Genomic DNA, 23,934 nt, shown 5'->3' with positions numbered 1-23,934 from the left:
GCCTAGCAAGCTAGACACAGATTGGTTTAAAGTATGCCAACCCTGATTTAAACTATGTTTCTACGATGCTCAACTTGTCTATCTGTAAATAACCCACCAAATAGTCCAGAATCTTTGGTCACCTCTTTGCAAATGGAACTAAAAAGGCCACGATCTGGATTTCTTGCCACTTAGAGAAATCAAGTGCCTTTTTATTTATTTTTCAATGCTTAATTATTTGTTGCAAGCAGTTCTATCTGCTTGAAGCTTTAGCATTCCAAAGGCAGAATACGGTTACTAGTAAAATCTCTGAAAGAAATAAAATACGAGCTTGGCACTTACACAGGAGAGAGTTTAAATATGTAAGAACTAAAAAGATTATCTACCATACAAAAATATTGTCAGACATGCCTATGTCTAATAGCTAGTACTTTTATCTATTAAGACATTAAAATGGGAGACACTTAAATCTGCATTATATAAAGTTAATTGCATATAAATATGGTTTTGCCATAACTAGCAATCTATACCTTAGCCAACCAACTATTCTAAGTAAGTAAGTACTAAGCATTTTGCCTTTTGTATGTCCTCGTTCACTCATCAACCAGTTTGAATTCATTCCCAAGGTACTGTACACTGTTATTACCTCATCCGCAAGAAGTGATAATGCTCTGCAATTTGCAGCATCATAATCATGAAGTACTCTGGCTTGTCTACCATCACTTGGGGATTTCAGTTTGCTAAAGTTTGAAGCAGCTGCAGCATTGCTTTGCTTACTGTTGAGAGCAAGCCTATACCAGAAGCTGAGGGCTTGGGAATAGTACTGTAGAACTACTTGAGGCACTGCTGGAGATGACTGGTGCTGACAGGAAACCAAGATGAAAAGTATCTGAACTATTTCTGGAGGTCCAATGTGTATAGTGAACCTAAGAGGTCAATTGATCTTTTACAAAATAATTTAAACGGCAAAGGTGATAAATAGGAAGTCAGGATTCGATCTTAGCCAAAAGGCCAAAAAGCAATGCATATCGCCCATCCTTTCCAAGAAAAGTCTAGTAATTTATGTCTGCTTTGGGATTCTTCTGACTTCATTTTTTTAAAAAAACCTCCTCAACTCTCTGCTTCTTTGCCTCCAAACACTCACATTAATATTTTTATTTATCTAACCATTGTTTTATGATCTCCTATCACATTTCTCAGAGAGAAAAAGAATTGTACATTGCAGCTGTCCATTAGCTGCTCCAATTCACACGTAGGTTTTTTTCCATATTTGATGAGCACATTTCTACCCATGATTCTCAAATCAACTTGTTCCCAGCATGTTGGTCTGATTGTTCTATGTATCTTATATAACTTCGTGCTTGACGGTCCAATTTCTCTCAGCAACTCTTAGCATCTAGATCTGGCTGCAAGAGTTGTCTCTTTTTAATAATGTTTTCTATTTCTTTCCTTTAGTGTGATCTGCTTTGCACGGAAAGTTTTCTAAGGGAGCATCTCTGGTTACTCAACTTTCTATGTTATGGGCAGCAGAAATGTTCACTTCTTAGAACGCCATCAGCTTCTTCGCACTGATATCTATAATGGTCTATAAAGTAGCAATTTAATGACGTTGTTGGCAGCATCTGGTTGTCATCACTGTGCTCCCTCCCTTCAAAAACAGCTGGTGCTGGGGAGGGGCAGCTATAGTGAAGGCAATAGTAACAAAGCAACAGATGCTTCTTGAAATGGCTTTTGCATATGCATATGCCTACATCCCCCTCCCTAGGACCCCCATGGAACAAGCTGGAAAGAAAGCCCAGGGTATGCAAGGATTTTTGCTCTGGACTTGCGGGCACATTCAGGCAATGTGACTTCTCAGCAGAATGGCCTGTTGTGCCTGTTACAGCTTGAACCCAATCTGACTTTTAAGGAGACTTCCAAAGGCAGCTGGCTGTGTCAGAAGTGCAGAGAATAAGGCACTTAGTGTGAAGCCGCGATACAATTGAGTAAAGAGTTATTTATTTATTTATTTAAAACCCAGCTACATTTTGGATCTCGTTTCCAAGTCATTTTCAGCCCCACCACAATTCAGGCCAGTGTTTCGCGCTGCTTTAGAAATACTATGCCTTCCAAACAGTAGGTTCTTTCATCTCCAAATCTTCCTCTGCTCACCCGGCATCCACAAATACCAGGCAAGGTAGGAATTTCTTAATTATCCCGCAGCTAATCCCTGAAAAGAGAACGCTGTTCAAGATGAGTCTTGATTTAAAAAAAAAGATTGAGAGATAATGTTTTGTGTTGGTATTCATGGCTTAGCCGATCATTTCTATGCGGCAAGAGAATCTGCAAAGTACATTTGCATTCCTTGAGGTTGCGTGGAAAATATGAAATTGGCCCAACCAGCTGTGGGCTGAATGCCATGAGAGTGGCGGATGCCTGACCGGGCCATCATCTGAGCATAGTTAACTCACTCAAACACAGACAAAGATCATGTTTCTAGCCAAATGCAGAAGCTGAATATGATTCCCAAAGCACTGAAAAATATGAAAAGAAATCCATTAATCAACCAGCCGCACACATAGTGAGAGATTATAGGAAACTATAAGGGGATAATTCAAAGCTACTAACAACTCTCCAGAAAATACCAACCTCACCCCTGAGGAGCAGGGTGGTAATAGTACAGCAAGCACAACCCCCCCTTCCCAAATGCCTTTCCTGATGGGGCTACTTGACATCTGTCCATCAAGCTTTGCCACAATATGTTTGCCTATAATAACTCCAGTTTTGGAAGGAACACATAGCTTTAGATTAACAGAACAATCTCATGCATTTGTATAAGCCTTTCACAGCTCATGAAACCATACTTAGAACCACATTTTTCCGATTCCTGACATTTTCCAATGTGAGAGATATCAACACCAACTCAGTGCCCCACTGCACTTCACACTGCACGTATTAGCCGCTCCCAGTGCAAAATAAGAGAGTCCTACAATCATAGAGTTGGAAGAACCATTCAGGCCATCAAGTTCTATCTACTCTCTCCAGCAGGGGTGAAATTCAGCAGGTTCTGACAGGTTCTGGAGAACCGGTAGCATAAATTTTGAGTAGTTCGGAGAACCGGCAAATACCACTGCTGGCTGGCCTCAGAGTGGGGTGGGAATGGAGATTTTGCAGTATCTTTCCCCTGGAATGGGGTGGGAATGGAGATTTTGCAGTTTCCTGCCCCTGCCATGCCCACCAAGCCATGCCCACCAAACAATACCACGCCCACCAAGCCACGCCCACAGAACTGGTAGTAAAAAAATTTGAATTCCACCACTGCTGCCCAGGTATTAAAATAAAAAATTATCCAGGGCTAATTTCAAACCAGCCTCTGCTTGAATAGATCCAATGGAAGGGGAGTTTACCGTGAAGAATTTTCCACAGATAACATGCTAGAACCTGAAGTCCACACTTCTTAAAGTTGCTGAGGTTGAGAAACAATAGTCCATATTATTACCTAAAACATATCTGGAGAGATTCCAAAGAACTGTTCTACTTACTTCAGCAGACTGCCACTGCAATCTTCTGGAAAAATACAGATTGTCTGTGCAAAAATATGAGATTCTGTCTCATATTTTCTGTGATGGCTCCTGTCCTGTGCAGCATCCTCTCTCCAGAAATCAGATTGGCCTGGACGCTGCTGGCTTTTTGCAAAACCCTGAAAATGTGGTTTCATCAATGAACATAGGAACCCAAGTGGGTGGTAGAGCCTATACAGTGGCTGTAATGTATTGATGGATGTGGCTATCTTGGCCATGAATTTCATTTTATGTGGTTTTCATGTGGTTCTTAGGATTTTTAAGTTGTCATGGTGGTGCTGATGGTTTTGTATTTTTATTTTTTATTGTTTGTGAACCGCTAAGAGTTATATATTTAAATTGAGGGGCTATATAAATTAGAATAATATATATATATAATAAAGTCAATGTATGGAAATGCTTGCTACCCTGAGTAATTTGATTCTGCTTCCCATACCTGTGATTCTGCAGCTACCATTCAGTATGATATCAGATCCTTAGCAGTTACAGAAAATATTCCCGATATGAATGAAGATTACTGGGTGAAACAAATCACATAGTTTAAGTGTAAAATGATGTATCAGATGAATTTTGGAGATTATTTGAAAGCTTTTGAAACTTTGAAACTTTGAAACAATTATCTCATACTTCTGAAAGCTAGAGGCCACATAAAGTTCCATTATAAAAATCCAATATATCTGTAACTGCAGTATTTAAATATAGAAATTTTAATGTAATTTTTATGCTGGTCTTCTCATAGCTAAAGTTCCCTACATTTGAGGAGACCAATTTATTCATGTTGCATTAGCAAGTTCAATTTATTTTAACTGCATCCATGGTTGCCTGTAAATGAATGCCTCTTTGCACTACTAGTCCAAAGAAATTTCACCATTATTTGATCTGGAACAATTTGACAGGAGCTTGACACACACATTCCATCTGGGAATGCACACATTTTGAAAAAAACCAGGAAGGTTACAAGCAGTAAACAATACCTGTACCTCACCCCAAAAAACTAATGAATGAAACTGGAGGATTGCATGATTAAAACCTTCTTGGTTATTTTAAAACATTGTTACTAAAAGATTATGTTATGGTTTTTAAAATGTAAAAACCAGAATGCGGGTTTGGTCTGAGTTTAAAGATAACAGGTCTCTTTCCAGTATGGAAAGTAATTTGGTCATATCTGATGCCTGCTTGTAGACACCAACTAATGAAATGGAAATTTTTTTTAAAAATCTGAGAGCCAAAACAGTATTGGAGGGATCGTTTCCTCTTCTGTCCCTGATAAAGCTAAATCTCAGGAGAAACTCCATAATAAATCAAAGTACAAATTAGACAAGAAGTTTACCTCAATTAGATTCTGGCAGTGTCTTAATTTGCTAAAAAAAAAAGTTGCTAAGAGTTACTAAGGGCTCAGAACAGCTCTATGACCTGTGATGAAAATAGGGCTGTTCTGTCGAATTGCAGGATATCCGGACATTGTTTGCCATGGCTTCTGCCTTGCTGATTGCTGGGCTCCATGCCTTTCTAGCTCTTGCTCATTTTCTTTTCTCTTTATTTGTCTTTGTATAAATTGACTCAGATCAGCAGCAGGCAGCCTCTTTTTTTATCGGTTAGAGACACATTTCCCCCCCCCCCAATAATAAGCTGCTGGGGGCTGTATGAAGAACAAGACTGAAGGAAGGTGTGGTGAGGTCAGATCTACAGGTGGATGGAGACACTCTCTGATACCTTCCATTCTTTCTTGTTCTCTTTTTCTGCAGTGAAGAGACAGAAAACTCTTCCAGGAACCTAAACTGATTTTGGGGGAAAGCATTTAGCTGAGAAGGCATAAAATTACAAACCACATCCAGAGGAAGGGGTCAAAATTGACATAGAGGGGAATGCAGGTCAAAAGAATGAACTAGCTTGGAATTCCGGAGGGTGTATGTGTGTTTTAATTATATGCCCAGTGTGGAAAAAAAACCCTATTTTGTGTGTTTGGGAGCTAATTTGGGGAGGGGGAGGAGAGAGGAATGTCATTGCTGTAGATCCATATAGATATTTATCTAGCTCTTACCCTGATGATATTCCAAGATGAAAACACTTAAAACACTTTAGAAAAGGGAGCCAGGATGGAGACCAATGAAAATAGCAATAGCACTTAGATTTATATACTGCCCCATAGTGCTTTACAGCACTCTCTGGGCAGTGTATAATATCAGCGTATTGCCCCCAACAGTCTGCCTCCTTATTTTACCGACCTCGAAAGGATGAAAGGCTGAGTCAGTCTTGAGAATCAAACTCCAGGCTGTGGGCAGAGTTTGTCTGCAATACTGCATTCTAAACACTATGCCACCAGGGCTCCCTGGTGGAGGATGGATGGATAAGTGGATAGATAGATATAGTCATTCAAACTACATGTGACTCAAAATTTACACAAGTTAAACAGTACATTCCTGTTTTGGAACACTGAACTTCTGTTTTAGATGTTTTGGGCAAAATGGACTTTCTCCCATGAGGATTTAAAATGGATAAAAGGAAGATAAAATGTGTTAACAACTAAAGAATAACAATGTTTTCTGGAAATTACAGCAATGAACTTGTGAGAGTGTCTTCTAAGGTCCCTCTGACTGTAACTTCTGTGTCCCTTCACAAAGAAGTACTTACTGGCTGAAAGTTCTTGTCAATCTTATGTCGGCTGTTGCTACTCCTTACCTAAAAATTCCGCAGAGAAGCTCTCTAATCTAATCAATTTTGCAACCTCAACAACTATTTTTCCTTTTCCAGGATACAGGTAATATTTCTACATGCAGAGCAAATGAATTGTCACAATGAAACGCAGTAAAAATTTGCAGAGCCTAAAGGAAGGGATGCTGCCTGAAAACCTGATAACCTAATAAAGTACTTAGCAATAGGATACTGTACCCAAAATGTAAACAGCTCCTAAAAGCCACTAAGTAGTTTGCAGAGTGGAGAAGGCAGCCCATTTCAAATAGCTAATTAACCCAGCTTGAAGGATAGAGCTTACAGTAAGCAAGGAGAGAATTAACCCAAAAGCCTGTGAAAATGGAACAGTAAACATAGTAAAATGCAATTGGCACCCTTTCCAGCCGAACACCAGCTCACTAATTTTTATTTAAACAAAAATGGATACTGTTTAAAATTATTCTTTTGAACACTGCTTTATTTAGATCCCAACTCATTTTTCCTTATACAGGTTTTGTACCTGCTAGAGATGTATGTTTAACAGTGTCATAAAATATTTTCTTCTTGAATCCCTATAGTGTCAACTCACTTTTATTCTCGATTACCATTTTGTAACCCTCTGCTGTGGAAGGAGTACAATGGAAAAGGAATTTAATGTGTGATGATTTCACACATTTTTTTCCTTTTACTTCTGCTCTCTCTTAACCAAAACCTGGTAGTTTTGACTTAAGCAAATGTGAATACAGGTAGTCCTTGACTTACGACCACAGTTGAGCCCAACATTTCTGATGCTAAGTGAAACATTTGTTAAGTGAATACGACCTTTCTTGCCACAGTTGTTAAGTGAATCACTGCAGTTGTTAAGTTAGTATCATGGTTGTTAAGTGAATCTGGTTTCCCCATTGACTTTGCTTGTCACAAAGTTGCAAAAGGTGATCACCTGACCCCAGGACACAGCAAAGGTCATAAATATGAATCAGTTTCAAGCATCCGAATTTTGATCACATAACCATGGGGATGCTGCAACAGTTGTAAGTGTGAAAAATGGTCATAAGCCACTTTTTTTCAGTGCCATTGTAACTTTGAAGGGTCATTAAATGAATGTTTGTACGTTGAGCACTACCTGTAATTGCTCTGCTTTATTTTATTCTTTAAATTAAAAAGAAACAGGATTGTCACCCATTGCTTCTTGCTACAAATCTTCAGTTTGATGCCTCCCTTAGGCATGAAAACCTGCTGGGTGACTTTGGGCCAGTCCTTCTCTCTCATTCCAACCACCTTACAAGGTGGTTGTTGTGGGGAAAATAGGAGGAACTCAATAACTCAACTGCCTTGAGTTATTTATAAAAATTATAAAGGCGGGACCAAAAAAAGTCTAAAATAAAAAATAAATGTACATTTACTTACTTCTAGAAATATCCTATGCTTTTTTTAGCCAAGAAATTGTCTTCAGTTAAGTTTAACTGAACATTCTTACGAAAACTAAGAATTAAAATGCATAATTGTAAACCTTTTCAATTTGAACTTCTAACTTAACTAATTTTACTAGGTAATCAGAAGTCCTTCAATCTTTTACAAGTCTTCGAATAAGCCACATTTTTATGAATTCCACAAAAATCTCTTCAGCATCACAGATATCTCTATAGAGTTGTTAACACCACAATCATTGATCAGGGCTTGTTTATTTTAAAAGGATTGTTTTGTCATTTTCGTGCTTCTTCCATAGTCTTAACGTAGTCTGTATGCAAGATGGTACGGACAAACACTGTGGATAAGTATTAAACTGCTATGAACTAGTAACAAAAATAAAATTTCACAATGCTTAGCACGGAAATGGTCCAATATTAGGGTCTCCCTCTCTCTCTCTTTCTCTCTCTCCTCCTCCCTCCCTCCCTCCTCTGTGTGTGTGTGTGTGTGTGTGTGTATTACTATAACACACCACTGAAAATACACTGCAGCTGGGAGACATGACATCTAAATTTGCAGCTCAGTAATTATTTGTGAATACTGTTGGCTGTCATCATATAATTGACTTGTGTGGCTTCTGACGGCAAGGTGGTCAGTTACAGTTGTACAAAACCTTAATCAGTACATTTCCTAGACCACAAAACGTCCTGCAGGCACACTTTAATTACCATTCTTGTTTTCTTCAGCACTTCTTGACAAGGCTTTTATTATGCATCTACACTGTCCTATTCATGGTATTTTATGGTGCAGCTAGACGCTACTGACTTTCATTTGTAACTTTCCTGGGTTTTTTTTTCCCCCACCGCTACTTTCATCCCTCTTCCCCCCAATCCCAGAAATCTGTTCAGTGAGAAGAGATTGAATAGCTGCATATATTTGATTTCTAGCCAGTGATGTTGAAGCTCCTTTTATCTGAACCAAACAATGCTCTGTTTATTTGAAATATGCAGTAAAAGATTTTTTTGGGTGGGGGGGAAGAAAGTTTGCCTGATTTCTATAACATAGGCTTCTCATTAAGCTACATGTATTCAGGGTCAGGTTGTGTAATAAAACATCAATTCACCACAAAGGAATAAATAGTAAGTTAGGATGCTGCTTTAACATCTGTTTTCATCAAACAGTAAAATATATTGTGCAAAATACCGATTATTACTATTATTATTATTATTATTATTATTATTATTATTATTATTATTATTATTTTGCTGGAATAGAACTGTAACACTGTGCAAACAAAGAAGCGGTGTAAATGAAAGACTGAAAGGGGGTAAAAAGCCTTAATCTTGGCCTACATTTGGTACTTATATTCATTGCATGTGACCTGAGTATCTGAACTCCATTTGGGCCACCTATTTCATGGGTCTTTCTCCAATCCTTGAGCCCCCTCCCCCAAAGTCTGCTCTGAATGGGTATCCAGCCTCTGCTCCAACTCAGGAATGAAGGCCCTGAATGGGGCTGTTCTTTGTAAAATGAGGAGCAATGATTGGTGAAGTTCCCTGTCAGTAGGAAAAATATCCATCAATTGCTCCCCCTAAGCGGCAAGGGCAGGAACTGCAGCCGGAAGAGGGGAATTTTGATTTATCCATCCATCAGAATCTTTAAAGGTATTTCTGGCTGCAGTGATTTGGGTATGTACAACCCATCTTAGGTAGAAGCAAAAAACACCATGCCAAGTGACCTGCTGTTGGGGCAATTGCTTCTACAGGGCCACACCAGCAGGATCATCTAAAGTAGCTCTCATCTATGGCTTTTGCTAACAATCTTGGTGCATCTCTCCTTGTATCATGTCAAGTCCATTCTACAGACCAAAATGGCCCCGGAAGCATCTAGTAAGAGGGGAAACTACTTATAACAGCCAATGTTGTATCTTCATCATGGTTGCCACAGAAGGAACACAAACCCTGCGTATAGCCAAGTTTGTGTCGGGAGAAGATGGAAAACTACTTCTGCATCGCAGCAGAAAAAAACCCAAACTTAGCCATTCTTAGGAAATAGATGGTATTCTTGGATAGGCTTCCCCAGAAGAATTAGCAAAGCATCTTAGGGGGAAATGTGGAAGTGCTCTTCCTATAAAATTCCATTTTTACTTTTTTAAAAAAGCAGTACACCAGATTAATAACTTTTTAATGTATCTTTAATGCCTAAACGTAGATCACAAAGAGATGAAACAACAGCAGACATGCAGCAACCAGATACAAAAATAACACAGCCACAAGTATAACACAATCCATTAGAAGAGAGTATTCATGTGTGCCATTTCAAATTCTTGTTGTTTTTTTTAAATCCATGCTTGCTTCGTGCAGGAATGCAAATGGTGAGCTTATACCAGCTTTTCCAGCTATGCGCCCTTAAAACTAAACTCTCCCTACCACATTTAAAGGGCTGACCAATCACAAATTTCCTTGCCTTTCTTCCAGCTTTGTCCAAAGGGCAAGTAGGAAAGAAGGGTTGCAAAACTTGTTCCAGAACTTTGGAAACACTTTCGCCAGTATGGATTATACTCTCGTGCAGTTGGTAAAATGTAGATAGTCCTATGAGTTACGATGACAACTGAGGTTGGGATTGCTGTTGCTAAGCAATGTGATTGTAAAGTGTGTTGTTACCATATCACTTAGTGACAGCCATTCAGGCAATCCTTCCTAGTTGCTACTATAACCCCAAGACATGTGGGTCATTAAGCAGCAAGAGCGGAAGTTGCAGGAAAGGAACAGGGAGGGGCTATAGGTTGAGGGAGGCCTGGAGCACACCCTGGTTCTCTTAGGTGGTGAGTGTGTGCATGTGTGTGAAGCCCAGAGGAGTGGGTGGTGGACAGGAAATGCAGGGGAGGACTTACCAGAGTGACTTGTGGCCTTCCATGTTGGCTTCCTCGTTTATTTTGCTTGTGGGAACCTGACAGGAAAGGTGATCATGCCACCATGGTATCCTGCAACCATCATAAGTGTGAGCTGCTTGCCAAGCACCCAAATTGTGATCATGCAACCATAGGGTTGCTTCAACAACCAGAATTTCAAGTATTGATTTTAAATATCCCTCATTCATTGCCATCTCAACGGTCACTGAACATGTGGTCAGTAAGCGAGGACTACCTGAACTGCTTGGAAAAATAATGAAATGAATATATCGCCAAAAATATTGTCTGGAAGGTAGAGGCAGAAATAGCATGGCGGTCGATGAGAATTACCCAGACATTGAAGTAAATAGGATAAGGATAAGGATAAGGATGGAGACCAGTGGTGGGTTGCCCCTGGTTCAAACCAGTTCTATAGAACTGGTAGTAAAACTGGCGGGAGGCTCCGTCCACTGACCCTGATGTCATCAGAAGTGATCTGCGCATGCAAGGCACGTGCGCGAGCGAAGCAAGCGCACACATGTGATCCCGTTGCGAACCGGTAGTAAAGATAAGTAGAACCCACCCCTGATGGAGACAGACCACTGAGTGAGGTTGAAGAAAGAGCCTTATGTTTCAGATTTCTTTTCTTTTTTTTCACATTATAGGAGCAGTTTTTTTTTCTTTGTTCTGGAATAACATGATCCTTTTATTTTTACTTTTTTTAAAAAAATATTTTATTTTATTGAAAAGACAGTGCCATGTCAGGATAACAATGCAAATAAAGCAGAGCCAGAGAGAGATCAATGGTAAATCTTAATATACATTGTATTGCTGCAATTACTGTTAAGATAGTACAGTTATAATTATTAGAACATCATCATCATCATCATCATCATCATCATCATCATCATCATCATCATAATTTTATTTCTATACCGCCCTTCTCCCGAAGGACTCAGGGCGGTGTACAGCCTATTTAAAAACACAGACAAACAGCAATTTAAAATTTAAAATAACTAAATAAATTGGCTCAGATTTAAAACCCCAAAAAATTTAAATACCCCAATTTAAAACTATTATGTTGATAGTCCGGCCTGGCGGAACAACAGGGTCTTCAGTGCGCAGCGAAACACCCGGAGGTCGGAGATCTTACGTATTTCTGGGGGCAGTTCGTTCCACAGGGCTGGGGCTCCCACAGAGAAGGCCCTCCCCCTGGGTGTCGCCAGCCGACATAACTTGGCCGATGGCACCCTGAGGAGACCCTCTCTGTGGGAGCGAACTGATCATTTTAAAGTCAATTTCACAGTGACAGCAACATCAAGACACAACTTCCTCTTTAGATGAAGGCCTCAGCCATCCACAACCTCTGGGACACATTTTTACAAAAATTAACGATATGGGGGCTCCAATCTACCTGGGCGGGGAGTGTCACACTATGGTATCTGCTCTGGAACTCCTTATCCCTAACCACAACTGTGTGCATCCTGGTGTGAATGTTAATTTCTGCAGTATAATAAATATGTAGATAAATTATGGATATGAACTCTCCCCTACAGCTTAGTATTTTTGGTCCTTCCCAACTGGAGACTGCCAGATGGGTTGCTCTGCATCTCACAGAATTCCTAGTAAGCATAGCCAAAATTGGTTGGGAACTCTGGGAGTTGTAGTCTAACATACAGGTAGTCCTTGACTCACAACCACAATGGAGCCCAGAATTTCCACAGTTAAGCAAGACAATTGTTAAGTAAGTTGTGCCCCAGTTTTTGCCACAGTTGTTAAACAAATAACTGCAGTTGTTAAGTGAATCATGTGGTCATTAAGTGAATTGGGCTTCCCCCATTGATTTTGTTTATCGGAAGCCAGCTGGAAAGTTACAAATGGTGATCAGGTGATCCGGGACAGGTCAACTGTCAAAAATACATGCCAGTTGCCAAGTGCCTGGATTTTGATCATGTGACCATGGGGATGCTACAACAGTTGGAAGCAGTAGTGGGTTCCTCCCGGTTCGGCCTGGTTCTCCCGAGCCACTAGCGGTGACAATATGATGTCACCAAATCGGTTCTGCCCCCCACGCCCCCACGCGTTATTCTTACCTTTTATTTGGCCCCACCCCCAATCTATTGCTGCCTCCTGAGTCCCAGCTGATGGCTAGAGGGAAAAAAACTGTTTAAACTCTTGCCGCGGGGCTTCAAAGGGCCGCCCTACAGCTGATCAGTGTTAAAAGAAAATAAATATGTAGACAGTGCCTGCAAAAATACATGAGTAGATCAGTGCCTGCAAAAAATAAATGGGTAGATCGGTACAGCTCTGCAAGGGTAGACCAGTACCTCTGCTAAATCCTAAATAATTGTCACATGACCATCAAGCCACACCCACAAAATAAGCCACACCCACAGAACCGGTAGTAAAAAAATTTAGAACCCACCCCTGGTTGGAAGTATAAAAACTGTTTGTCAGTTATTTTTTCAATGCTGTTCTAACTTCAAACGGTCACTAAATGAATGGTTGTAAGTTGAGGATTACCTGTATTTGCAAAATGCCTGCTTAGGAATGGTCACAGATATTCATGAAAGAAAGCGTAGGAGAAATTTACTTAACATCCTCAGTTAACTAAAGGCTGAATGAACCAGGGAGAATTTTATCTAGTCCAGATCATTTTGACAGCAGTAAATGAGGAAATTTCTCTTCACTCTTTCATATTAGGTTTCCCTCCCTGCCCCCAGGCCATGGTAGGTAGAACCTTTATGTACAGAGTAGAATGAAATCCTACAGGTAGCCCTCATTTACTGACCACAATTGGGGCCGACAGCTCAGTTGTTAAGCAAAATGAAACTAAGTGAAACCGCAACTGCTTACAATTTTATTTCAACTTTCCTTTGCTTGATAGAACTGCAAAAATCATAAAGGGCAGGTTGCAAAGCTGCTTCTTCGTCGCTGTCGTAACTGTGAACAGTCGCTAAATGAGAACTACTTATGTTTTTCTTCTGTGTCATCCTTGAACATAAAAAAAGGCATCCTCTCTGAAAATTCTCTAACCGGTTTCATGTAGATGCAAACATACAACTCCAATGTACGAAAAAGACTCAAACAAAATATTCTAAAACATATGCAAAGAGAAATTACTAACATTTTCTGATTGCCTATTGTACCTCACATAAAATTTTTACTGAATATTAATTTAATCACAATTCCCTCAATTAGGCCAATCAATGTTTGCATGACATACTGAACCATGAACTACCCAGATAATACTCTTCAGTGTGTTGGATTGAATTTCAGAAGATATGTTGGAGTGCAAAGTACAAGCATATGCTTATTTGCAACACTTGAAAGCGTAATTGTCCTTTGGTGGCTGATTCCGCTGTCAAACTGCTTTTAGTCCTGCTTTCCTTGGATATATTTTCTGCCTTTCGAAAGAAGAGGTCCAGCCCTTCTTCTGAGAAATATCATTTCAAGGATTTGATGGGTGTTTCCAAATCAAGACTAAATATAGCCGGTTCCCACAGTCTCCCCTCAGAGGTCACCTCACTTCAATTTGTCTGGTGCCCAGAACTGAAGAGACATGACTCAAGTAATGATCTGACCAAAATGATAATGGAAGCATTTTGGGTTAGATGTTTAAAGTCCCTTTCTAACACGATTGCCAAGTCGTCAGTCTTTAGCCAGCTTTTGACTAGCTCAACAAAAGCCCACTAACCCTGTAAACTTGGCTAGGCCAGATTTAGCAAATGGACTCCAATGTCTGCAGACAGGCAGATCTGTCTGGTCAAAAACCAGAAAACACTTGGGCTAGTCTTCTTTCTCTTCCAAATCCTACCTCTCCCGTCACTGTGTGTGAAGTTGCCTGGTTGTCTGAACCCCTCAGCGTTGCGAAAGGGAATGTCAGCCTGGGAGTTAATGAGGCAGGAGAAGGCAACCTGGCCACGTTCCCAATGGTGTAGGAGTGTGTCCCTAGAGTCCGGTTTGAGCCTCACGCAGGGAGCAGCAGCCTCAGCCATGCCTTTGTTCTCAGCTCAGTGGCCCATGGAGTCAACAGTCATCTATCCCCATTATGGAGGGAGGGAAAACAACGTCTCCCAGCAACTCGGAAAGGGTGCTTTGCTAAAAGAGCCGAGAGCAAACAGGTTTAGCAATATTGTGGCTGTCTCTGACAGAAATATATCTAGTTATGTCTGCTATACATACATACATACATACATACATACATACATACATACTGTAGGTATCTCCCCTTGCTCCACAAATGTGTGTGTGTGTGTGTGTTGTGATTCCCACATATACATTCCCATGTATATATGTGCATATAATTTCCATTCACCCACAAACTCCAGAATATGTGGAATTTCAAAACAGGACATTGCCGACAATCTCTTCTAAAAGGCCTTATCCAGTGGTGAAATGTAAAATTTGTTACTACCGGTTCTGTGGGTGTGGCTTGGGGGGGGTGTAATATGACTGAGTGGGCATGACCAACTTTTTTTTTTTATTTTTAAAACTATTTTTTCTACAACCTCTTCGGCTGAAGAGGTTGTAAAAAAAATGCTTTTAAAGCCTCTGACAATCCCAGCTGACTTGCTTGATTGGCAGAGGCTTTTTTTCCTTTTAAAAACATTTTTTCTATAACCTCTTCGGCCGAAGGGGTTGTAGAAAAAATGCTTTTAAAAGCCTTTGATGATCCCAGCCAAGCCGCGCGATCATCAGAGGCTTTTTTTTTTTACTTCTAAAAGCATTTTTTCGGTCAAAGAGGTTGTAGAAAAAATGCTTTAAAAAAAAAAGCCTCTGATGATTGCGCGGCTCAGCTGGGCAATGGGGGGGGGCAGGGATTTTTGCTACCGGTTCTCCAAACCACCTGCTTCCATCGCTACCGGATCGGGTGATCCGGTCCGAACCAGGAGCATTTCACCCCTGGCATTATCTATATGGAAAATTAGGATACACACAAATCAATGGCTGGCCTTGAACTTCCGCTTCCAAAGTTGCGTATTAGCTGGAACCATAGCTTACCATGAGAAGTGGGTTTACCCAATTCTCTAAATATTTTTTTTAAAGGAAACAATGTTAACACTAATCATATATACAGTGAATATATCTTCTTGGTCTTCAATGAGCTGATGAAGTGTATTGTCAGATTACAAATGAATTAATGAAGCCTCAGAAAGCAACACTACAAATGCAATCCTGCTGAAACTCTAGGTAGTCTGTATCAACCAGAAGGTTGGACAAAAATGCCCTATTTGCACAGGTTGTCTTCCAGCTAGGGCTGCTGCAAGAGCTTGAGCTGAAGCTGATGTCTCTGAAGCAAATCTGCTACACCCAGCTGAGCAAAAATGAAAGTACTGAGCTGTTTAAAATAAAGCAAGGCAGCTTTTCACCAACATCGTAAGAGTTAGCAAAAAAAACCTTTTAGTAGATGAGAAACCTACACAATCTAGGCCTGCTTAAAGTTTGGAAATTACCCATCATACGTCTCAAAAGTACTTTTTTAAAAAGGCAACTGGACTGTGTTTTTTTTTCCCTTGGGGAAGAAGAAGAAGACATTTTGCTTCTCAGCCAAGAAGCTTCATCAGTTCTGGTTGATGGTAGGGAGGAAATGCAAGGATTAGTTCTGACAGGATTGAGGAAATGGAAGGATTATATTTCTTTCCTTCCATCCCCCTTCCACCCCCTCCCCATCCTGTTAGAACTAATCCTTCCATCCCCCCCATCATCTACCAAGAACTGATGAAGTTTCTTGGATGAGATGCAAAACATCTTCTTCTTCCTCAAGGGAAAAACATAGTTGTCCAGTTGCCTCTTGAAAAAGCACCATAGGATGGATAAATGTCTATGGAGACATTTATGACCTGAATGACTGAGAATCTCCATAGACATTTATCCATCCTATGGCTTCTGGGTGCTTGGTGGAGATACGCAGAACCAAAGTTGAAGGAAGGGAGCAGGGGTGAAATCCAGTAGGTTCTGACAGGTTCTGGAGAATCGGTAGCAGAAATTTTGAGTAGTTTGGAGAACCGGCAAATACCATCTCTGGCTGGTCCCAGAGTGGGGTGGGAATGGAGATTTTGCAATATCCTTCCCCCTGCCACACCCACCAAGCCATGCCCACAGAACCGGTAGTAAAAAAAAATTGAATTTCACCACTGGGAGGGAGCCAATGTAAAGCTGAGGAGGAGTTCTGGGGGAGCACCAGGTGTGTTCGGCAACTTGTAGAGCTTCAGGGCTGTCTGAATGAACATTAACACAGTTAGAATGACTGGCTCACCGGGCCCTTTGGAACAGGAGCATGGAGCAGTGACAAGGAAAAACTATTTTCATGGATGCAACCAACGGTTCACGAAGCCTGAGAAAGACAAAATATGCCCAGCATCCAGTCTCTAGACTTGCTGGTTACTTTGGGACATACATAGGTCACATTGAGGAGTCCATTTATTGCACATTTCAATGCCAGATCTAAATGAATCTGAGTTTGTTTTTTACCTATAGACAAGGTAATTGTATCATTTACACCAGGAGTCCCCAACCCCTGGTCCATGGACCAGCACTAGTCCGCCACATGCCAGAAACTAGTCTGCACAAATGAGTGAAACCTCATCTGTGGGATGCAGCCAGAACACGAAACCACGTGGACCACTCCAGTCCACAGAAACCCCCCCCCTCCAGAACCAGTCCCTGGTGCCCCTAAAGTTGGGGGCTGTTGATTTAGACCTCCTCTAATGGCTCCCTTGTGGACTTCATGTGACCATATATTTCTGTAGAAAACTCCCAGTATAATTATGGCATTTCAACATTTGTTATTTAATATTATCAGTCAGAGAGAAAACAAAGAACAGAAAACACTGGGTTGCTATTTTCAACAAAAGTTATATAAAAGCCACAACAGTGACACATAGTTTAACTTTAATCCAAAGAAGGAAGTAAAGTATTTTATAAGCTACGCAGTGATCATTACCTCTAGATATGACCATTCAAAACAAAGGTGTTCATAACATTGTTATATTTGCCATATTTTATTTTCCTCTGTCCTCTCCTGTTATTCTTCCCACACTTCTCCAATCATGGCCGAAGATAGACTTCTCCCAGAATAATAAGTCACAAATGTTGTACACTGACCCATCTTTGTGAAAAAAAAAACCATAAAATATATTTCTATAAAGGTTGGAAAAATATTTTTTGCTTTTTTTACTGCAACTGGTTACCACTGCTGAGCTGCTGAAAAATATTACCCCAAAAGAGATTTTTTTACTAAACACTTCAGTAAAAAGCAAACAAAATACATGAAATAACATTTAAATTTTAAATAAAAAGAAATGCATGATTGGTCTTAAGGAAGTCTTTTATTGCTATCTTTGTGTTTGCTTAATGACATGTAAATGCATACTTATTTGGGAAAAGTTTCTTAATGTGTAGAATTTAACATATTTTGCAGAAATGTTGTCAAATACAGGTAGCCCTCAACTTACAACCACAACTGAGCCCCAAATTTACATTGCTAAGTGAGACAACTGTTAAGTGAGTTTTGCCCCACTTTGTGACCTTTCTTGTCACAGTTGTTAAGTGAATCACTGAGTTGTTGAGTTAGTAGCACAGGGGTTAAATGAATCTGGCTTCCCCATTTTCTTTGCTCGTCAGAAGTTTGCAAAAGCTGATCACATGACCTCAGGACATGGCAACTGTCATAAATATGAACCAGTTGCCGAGCATCTGAATTTTGATCACGTGACCATGGGGATGCTGCAATGATCATAAGTGTGAAAAACGGTCATAAGTCAGTTTTTACAGTGCCGCTGTAACTTTGAACAGTCACTAAACGAACTGTTGTATATCGAGGACTACTGTACTTGTCTAAAACAGTCTAAATATTGACACCGTTTAACTAATTCTCTCCAAAATATTTCATTTCCTCTCTCCAGAGTTTCTACTTTTTTAAAATTTCCTTAAAAGCAAACAAAACAGAAGTTGCTACACTGATCAAGATGAACTGGTGGTTGAGAAAGCAGAAACAACGAGAAAAATCTACGGGTCATTGAAGAGACTGTGTCTAGCCACAGCTAAGTAAAATACACTCTCAGGAGAAAATGAAGAAGTTTGCACCAGCTGAGGGCCAGAATAATTGGTTTAAGCCACATAAGGGATAAAAATAAACATGCTCATTTTCTCCCAATGGAGAAAATCTTAGCCAGGCATGCCTCAGCTAGCCAGGCGTGTCTCTCACTCCCAGCCATGACAAAACACCAACCCCTGACACGGGCCTTTTGTTGTAGAACCTTCATCCAGAGCCTCCTGCTCTCTTTAGAAGTTCTTTCAAGGTGGTCTTCCCCCAAATTTAGTGCTCTTTCTGATATACTGGCCATCCTGATTTGGGAATTCTGGGAGCTGTATTTCTGGCCCAACTAGAAGATAAGATAGCAGATCACGAAAGGCTTGATTCAAGGCACAATCAAAATGCTGGAAAGCAATTTGAGGCTATGGAGCCATTCACCATCTTGTACAGAGGCCTCTCTCGAAATCACACTTCGGTTTTCAAGTCTGATTTCATATCTGGGTGACACAATCAATTGCAAAGCTCAGCTGCTGAGTCGCGCACATTACGGAGGATCACCTGCGTGCTCACGCATCTTCATGAAGTGAACTTTAGAATGCAGCATGTCAAGCCGATGAGTCCAGTTTCTGTTTTTAGCCTCACCGTGTTCACAGTTTCCACAAAACTGCTTATGGGAGACTTTTTATTTGTTCATTTCATCTGTGGTTGTCTGACTAAGATCTTCTCGACCACCGCCGCCCAGTTGCTCTTCGCCCAGCTCTCTTTCCCCAAATGAATACTGCAAATCACTCCACAGCTTAGTTGGTCTCTCCAGTGTTGTTCTAACTTGCATCTGTTCTTAGACCTACTCTTGTCTAGTTAGCTCTGGTGGTTTTACTCTTCACCTCCCTTTGCTTCGTGGTCCTTTATTATTGTATTTCTTTGCCGTAGATTCTTCTTTTCACTCATCTCCATTAGTCTAATCTTCTGAGTTCTGAGCAAAGCTGAAGCTGTGCATTTTCTCTCTGCATTGACCTTTGGGTCTTTCATCTTACTTGCATAGCAGGTAAAGAATTAGCAATAACTTTATTAGGACATTTTATATGCAGGGGAATACAGATACCAGACTGATACAAAACTATAGACCAATATCTCTGTTAAACATAGACTATAAAATATTCGCTGCTATCATTGCCAATAGATTAAAGAAAATTTTGAACGACTATATACACTTAGATCAAAATGGATTTCTTCCAAATAGACAAATCAGGAATAATTTAAGAATAATAATGGGCAGTTTAGAATATTACGAAGCCCACCCAGAGAAACAAGTAGCCTTTGTTTTCTTGGATGCCCAAAAGGCATTTGACAACCTCAATTGGCAATTTATGATTCAACAAGTTTATGATATGAATTTTGGCACTAAATTTGAGAATATTATAACGGCAATATATTCAATACAAAAAAAAATATTTTTTTCAAAGATGTCTTTAATAGTTTCTGATAATGCACACAAACTTGCGTCCTTTTCAAACTGGTTAAACAACTCAGCTCTTGTGTAGTCCTGTGATCACAGGTGAATGTCATGCGTTCATCCCATGACTCTGTATTCCCATGATGACTGCAATCAAACCAGCTTTTTTTTGGAAAGAGTAGGTGAAAGGCATGCAAAGTGTGCAACCAATTCTTCTCTCGGCTGTGGATTAGGGTCAGGTTGATTTTTCTCCCTCCCTTGCTTAGTGTGCTGTCATTTGAGGGTACAAAGAGCTGATATCTCCCAAGGGGCCTTACTCCCTTGCTGTAGGAAGCAGTTCTGTAGCCTACACCAGGGATATGGATCCTAGTAATCTCAACCAGCCACAGTTCAACCATCTTTGGGGCTTAAGTCTTGTCTTCTATATCTTTAGAGTCTCCTCTATCCATACAGTAATCTAATCTGATGATAACATGTGATTAATTTGTAAAGGTAGAATACATTAAGCCTCAATTTAATAGACTATTTGAGGGAAGGAGCAAATCTCAATATCCATGAAATCCAAATTTGTGAATAATTTTCATAATTTATGCATAATTATATATCTTATTTATATATGTTGTCAAGGCTTATCAACTAAAGAATGGAATTTGTTATTCAGAAGAAATGCCGCCAAATGAGATCTTGTCCATTTCATTTAAGACCATTGAACAGGAATCAGTACTATAAAATCTAAGATTTACTGTATTTGTTGGAAATTGTCCAAAACATTTCTCTTGCCAATCCTGCAAGATTTTCAGCACAGGCATAATGTATGGCCAAAATCCCACAGAACAGTTGAAATGTTCTTTTTTTCAATTCCCTTTGCTTTAATATTAAGAAAAAAGAAAGTGGGCTACCCTTTCAGAAGAGGACAACTCCATGTAGAGTAGAGTAACTGATGTTTTCCAGAGCCTAGTTTAGCTCTGACCAATATAATCTGTGTCCTGACTCACTTTATTTTCAATTTCTTCATCCTCCTCATCCCCATCCATTCTTTTTAACAACACAGGAAGCAATCCAAAGATTTGACTGCTTTCTTGGAGGTTTGCTAGCAGGTGCTTCAAATCTGCTCATGGATGGCATCAGCATATGAATGCATCTCATCCCATAAGGACCAGAGGATCTCAACCAGTGATGTAGATACCAAATACCAGACCCAAATGGAATCTGGTGGGATACCATAACCCCCAAAACTAAGAAAAAATATTCCTGCAACTCCGTGTTCTGATTACAGTTTAAATGGAAGGAACAGAACTGCTGCCTAACTGGGCCCAAGGCCAGCTCCAAAAGTGATCCAGAAGGATACCATAATGAGTGGTATGAAGAACTGCTGAGAGGTTGCAGAGAAATATCATGGCCACACTCTTCCCATCCAGTTGCTGATTTGTCATTCACAAATATGACCAAAGTAATCTTGGTCTTATATCCTGGCCAAAGCCCAACTGAAGGAGGCCCTGATTATAAGTATCCTCCAAATTGATCTGGAATTACAAAGCTACCATCTTCTCAATTAGCTAAGCCAGAAACAGAACGTTTGAGATTGGCTTAATATCCCAGATGGTTTCCTGGTTTTAGTGCAAGAATTAACATGGCTTTCTTGGAACAACTCAGGACCTACTCCTCCTGCAAATAAGCATTAACAATCATCTTTAACCATGAGTCAGTTCTCCTTTCACCAACTTAATCAGCCAGAAGGAGTGTGAAATAAACGATGGGGTGCCAGCAGTGGTGAAATCCAAATTTTTTTTTACTACTGTTCTGTGGGTGTGGCTTGGTGGGCGTGGCTTGGTGGCGTGGCAGAGGAAGGATACTGCAAAATCTCCATTCCCTCCCCATCCTGGGGGAAGGATATTGCAAAATCTCCATTCCCACACTACTCCGAGGGAAGGATACTGCAAAATCCCCATTCCCTCCTCATCCTGGGGGAAGGATATTGCAAAATCTCCATTCCAACACTACTCCGGGGGAAGGATACTGCAAAATCCCCATTCCCTCCTCATCCTGGGGGAAGGATATTGCAAAATCTCCATTCCTACACTATTCCGGGGGAAGGATACTGCAAAATCCCCATTCCCTCCCCACTCCTGGGGGAAGGATATTGCAAAATCTCCATTCCTACCCCACTCCAGGGGAAGGATACTGCAAAATCCCCATTCCCTCCCCACTCCTGGGGGAAGGATATTGCAAAATCTCTATTCCCACCCCACTCTGGGACCAGCCAACTCAAAATTTCCGCTGCCGGTTCTCCAGAACCTGTCAGAACCTGCTGGATTTCACCCCTGGGTGCCAGGCCTCACCTTCTTCAGATGTTCTGCTATTCACATCCTTTAAAAGACTCCCGAAGAACACGACCATCATCATCTATGCCTGGCTCAACCCCGAAATTCAAATTCCTTGAAATCTGCCCATTCTGCTTGCAAAAAAAAATATATATAGTAACTGGTCCCAGACTGGTCTGCCTGCCCCTTTCTGAGCATCTTGCAACGATAAGAAAAGGCAAGGCTGGCCTATGCTGTGTAGATACAAATACTTCCCACTGTCTCCACCTCCACGGAATAGTGCTCCAAACGTGAATTAATCTCTGCTTGTTCTGATTTGCTTAGAGAGTCTTGCCATGTGCGCTCAAGCTGTCCTGCTTTCTTTGCTGTCATTGCAGCAAGTCAGAAATTGCTGCAGGGAACGCAAGCATTCCTCAATGGCCCAGGACTCTGAACTCTCATTACCCAACTTCTGCTGTAATGAGTGAGTGGAAGCCAACTGCTCTACCTTTGAATTGCCTGAAGCACAGGGGCCACCTGGGGCCTGCTGACAGCCATAGGAAAAACCCATGGGCCCATTGGTTTATCAAAACCAGAGGAAAATTCCTGCCTTTGCTATTACAACATCAGCGAAGGCCAAACTGAGTTGTCTTCTTATTCTTCACTTCATCAGAACCTGCTGTCCTTTCAGAAATAAAAAAAAAGGGGGGTGGGTGGGAGAGAGCTGCAGCGTTCCTAAAGCAATCCATCACCACACTTTTCCTCATGATATTGTTTATAAAATCATATAGCCTTAAAAAAACAAAAACAAATAGTGTACATTCGCTCCTCCAAGCTAAAAATCAACTCGCAGCAATATCAAACAATTAAAAGAAGCAGCAGTTCTGATATTTACAGGACGTTCAGTGGAATTACATTTTTTAAAATATTATTATTTTGTTATATGATATTATATTTTGTAATCAACTGCTCTTTAGAAGGCCAGATCCTGAAGATGAAACTCAAATACTTTGGCCACTTAATGAGAAGGAAGGACTCACTGGAGAAGAGCCTAATGCTGGGAAAGATTGAGGGCAAAAGAAGAAAGGGACAACAGAGAATGAGGTGGCTGGATGGAGTCACTGAAGCAGTAGGCGTGAGCTTAAATGGACTCCAGAGGATGGTAGAGGACAGGAAAGCCTGGAGGAACGTTGTCCATGAGGTTGTGATGGGTTGGACACAACTTTGTGACTAACAACAACAACATATTTTGTTGTTTTTAATCCAGACAAGGATGGATAATACCTAGCTGGGGTCCAAATGCGACTCTTTGGCCCCATTTTGTCTCTTGTAGACACCTCCCACCCTCCAGCTCCTGGTAGAGGATAGAGGAGAAACAGTGAGTTTTCTTTGAATTTTAAAGTTTTAAGGGCTTCTTGCATCTTTTGCACCACTCTGAAAAATGCAGCCCTCCAATCTGGGCTAACTGCAAATATCAGTACGGCATGTTCATTCCCTAAAACTCAAACAGAAATGAGTTAGCTCCATTTCCATAATTTCAGTGATGTGATTTCATTCATTCTGTTTCTAAGGTATTATAGTGATGTTTGGCAGCTTGTATAGGATTAAAAAATATATAAATATTACACTGAGCAAAA

The sequence above is a fragment of the Pantherophis guttatus genome, chromosome 1, assembly GCF_059756535.1.
Source record: "Pantherophis guttatus breed Tessera chromosome 1, ASM5975653v1, whole genome shotgun sequence".
NCBI classification, from domain to species: Eukaryota; Metazoa; Chordata; class Lepidosauria; order Squamata; family Colubridae; genus Pantherophis; species Pantherophis guttatus.
This window is presented reverse-complemented; position numbering follows the sequence as displayed.